Source organism: Protopterus annectens, chromosome 1.part1, assembly GCF_019279795.1.
Source record: "Protopterus annectens isolate FY-2018-M chromosome 1.part1, PAN1.0, whole genome shotgun sequence".
NCBI lineage: Eukaryota > Metazoa > Chordata > Ceratodontiformes > Protopteridae > Protopterus > Protopterus annectens.
This window is the reverse complement of record NC_056726.1, coordinates 599,485,340-599,488,352: the sequence shown is the minus strand read 5'-3', so window position 1 is coordinate 599,488,352 and position 3,013 is coordinate 599,485,340. Positions and strand designations below refer to the sequence as shown.

The following is a 3,013-nucleotide window of genomic DNA, read 5'->3' as shown; positions in this document are numbered from 1 at the left end:
TTTTCTCTGCCCACCTGCCGAGGTGCTCCTATTTGGTTGATCCTGCCAGTAGCATATGCTTGTCTCAAAGATTAAGCCATGCAAGTCTCAGTGCACACGGATGCTACAGTGAAACTACAAATGGCTCATTAAATCAGTTATGGTTCCTTTGATCGCTCAACCGTTACTTGGATAACTGTGGTAATTCTAGAGCTAATACATGCTGACTGGTACCAGCAGCTATGGTAATTCCAGCTCCAATAGCGTATATTAAAGTTGCTGCAGTTAAAAAGCTCATAGTTGGATCTTGGAATTGGGCTGGCAGACCGCCGCGAGGTGAGCTACCACCTGTCCCAGCTCCTGCCTCTCGGTGCTCCCTCAAAGCTTTTAACTGAGTGTCCCGGGGTCCAAAGCATTTACTTTGAAAAAATTAAAGTGTTCAAAGCAGGCCAGTCACCTGAATATTTCAGCTAGGAATAATGGAATAGCACTCCTGTTCTATTTTTTTGGTTTTCATAACCGGGACCATGATTAAGAGGGACGGCTGGGGGCATTCTTATTGTCCCGCTAGAGGTGAAATTCTTGAACTGGCGTAAGATGAACAAAAGTGAATGCATTTGCCAAGAATGTTTTCATTAATCAAGAACAAAAGTCGGAGGTTCGAAGACGATCAGATACCGTTGTAGATCTGACCAGAAACGCTGCCGACTAGCGATTCTGCAGCATTATTCCCATGACCCACTGGGGAGATTCTGGGAAACCAAAGTCTTTGGGTTCTGGGGGGGAGTATGGTTGCAAAGCTGAAACTTAAAGGAAATGACGGAAGGGCACCACCAGAAGTGGAGCTTGCGGCTTAATTTGACTCAACACGGGAAACCTCACCTGGCCCGGACATGGAAAGGATTGACAGATTGATAGCTCTTTCTCGATTCTGTGGGTGGTGGTGCATCACCATTTTTAGTTGGTGGAGCGATTTGTCTGGTTAATTCCAATAACGAACGAGACTCCGCCATGCTAACTAGTTATACAGCCCAGTGCAGTCATCTCCAACTTCTTAGAGGGATAAGTGGCTTTCAGCCACATGAAATTGAGCAATATTAGGTCTGTGATGCTCTTAGATGTCCGGGGCTACACGCATGCTACACTGAATGGATCAGCGTATGTCTACCCTTGGTGACAGGCATGGGTAATCCGCTGAACGCCATCCATGATAGGGACTGGAGATTGCAATTATTCCCCACGAATGAGGAATTCCTAATAAGTGCATGTCATAAGCTCATGTTGATTAAGTCCCTGCCCTTTGTACACACCGCCCATTGCTACTAACAATTGGATGGTTTAGCAAGGGCCTCAGATCTTCCCTGCTGGAGTCAGTCATGGCCCCAGTGGTGTGCCAAAAAGACGATCAAACTTGACTATCTAGAGGAAGTAAAAGTCATAGCAAGGTTTCCGTAGGTGAGCCTGCAGAAAGATCATTAATGCCAAGGGTCCTGGGACAGTGCTGTCCCTGGATACCAGGGCCTCTCTTCACTCCAACACCCTGACCCTCTATGTTTCTCTCTCCCTGTCTCTCTCTGACTCCTATCTCTCTGTGCACCCTGGTGGAGGCCAGCGGGACTGAGCCCTGTGGCTCCTGGGGGGAGAGAGTGAGGGGAGGGAGAGGGAAGGGAGTGAGAAGAGGGGTGGTGTCTGTCTCCCCTTGCCTCCTGGTGGCGGGAGCCATGAGGTCCGTCAGTGTGGTGTGAGGTGCGGGTGCTCCTCTGCTGCCATGAGGGGCTGGTGGTGGAGGGTGCACCCGGCCCAATGGTGCGATCCACTGCACACCCTAAAGGCAGCTGATTCCCCATGTGGTAGGGGGAGGGAGACAGTGCCATCCTGGCAGAGGGGCAGTAGCCTCCCCTCTGTGCAGGGGCCATCCCTGGGGGTGGCACACCGGAGTCCTCTCCCCTCAATGTCGGTCATGGGTACCTGTGGAGGATGCCCCTCTCCACGCGGGGTGTCGGTTCAAAGACCCAGAAGGTCAGCAGTGTGGCTGCGTGCCAGATGCTGCAGGACTCCCTGCTGTCTTGTGGTGTCGGGCCAGTAACCCCGGTCTGGGCACCCACGATGATGCCTGTGAAACCTCGCATGCTCATCTTGAGGTATGATGCAGCATGGGCAGTGGTGCCCCGGCAAATGAGAACTGTACAACTCTGAGTGGTGGATCACTTGGCTCGTGCGTCGATGAAGAATGCAGCTAGCTGCGAAAACTAGTGTGAATTGCAGGACACATTGATCATCGACACTTCGAACACATTTTGCAACCCCGGGTTACTCCGGGGGCTATATCTGTCTGAGGGTCGTCATGCCTTCCTTTGCCCCAGAGGGTGTCCAGCCCCTGTCGAGGGTGTGGCTGGGGAGTTGGGGGAGCCCGCGGTGGGCCCCCCATCCCTCCAGGGAGAGACGCAGATGGAGGAGATGAGTCCCCCGCCGTCCTGAGCCAGGAAGCCCATCTGAGGATGGGAGGGAGCAGACACGCATCAGGCCCACCCTCCCAGAGGCTGTCAGTGGTACCGTCACTGGGCTGCCCTCCCAGGATGGAGATTGACACCCACCTGCCTGGTTCCCACCCGGAAGTCCAGCAGCAGGGACCAGGCATGCAGGGGTTCCAGGGGGGATGGCCAGTCTGTCTGCCACCCGAGGCCCCCGCCGTCCCACCACCTGCCTGACCTCACTCAGAATGTGACCTTGGATCAGACGTGGTGACCCGGTGAATTTAAGCATATTACTAAGCGGAGGAAAAGATACTGCGGTGGTGGTGCTGCGGTAGCATTATCGCCTCACAGTAAGACGTTGTCCTGTTCGATTCTCAGCTAGAGCGTCTTCTGTGTGGATGGAGACACGTGTGAATGGGCATGCCTTCATTGAAGGTTGTGCGTCAGGGCTGGCAACTCGGCACGTAGAAATCTACTGCCAATCATTAGTGGACCGGAGATCCGCTGTGGCGACCCCTAACTGGGAAAAGCCGAAAGACACAACAACAACTAAGCAGAGG

General features: G+C 53.3%; 1 non-coding gene and 1 pseudogene across 1 annotated transcript; both read left to right on the top strand.

Annotated features, from left to right (window-relative positions):
* The first annotated feature begins 2,167 nt into the window (after nt 1-2,167).
* On the top strand, nt 2,168-2,321 carry LOC122817662. Its single transcript, XR_006367309.1, has one exon. It is a non-coding gene; the product is annotated as a 5.8S ribosomal RNA (ribosomal RNA).
* Nucleotides 2,322-2,701: 380 nt separating this feature from the next.
* Nucleotides 2,702-3,013, top strand: part of LOC122817615 — a 3,282-nt pseudogene continuing 2,970 nt past the window's right edge.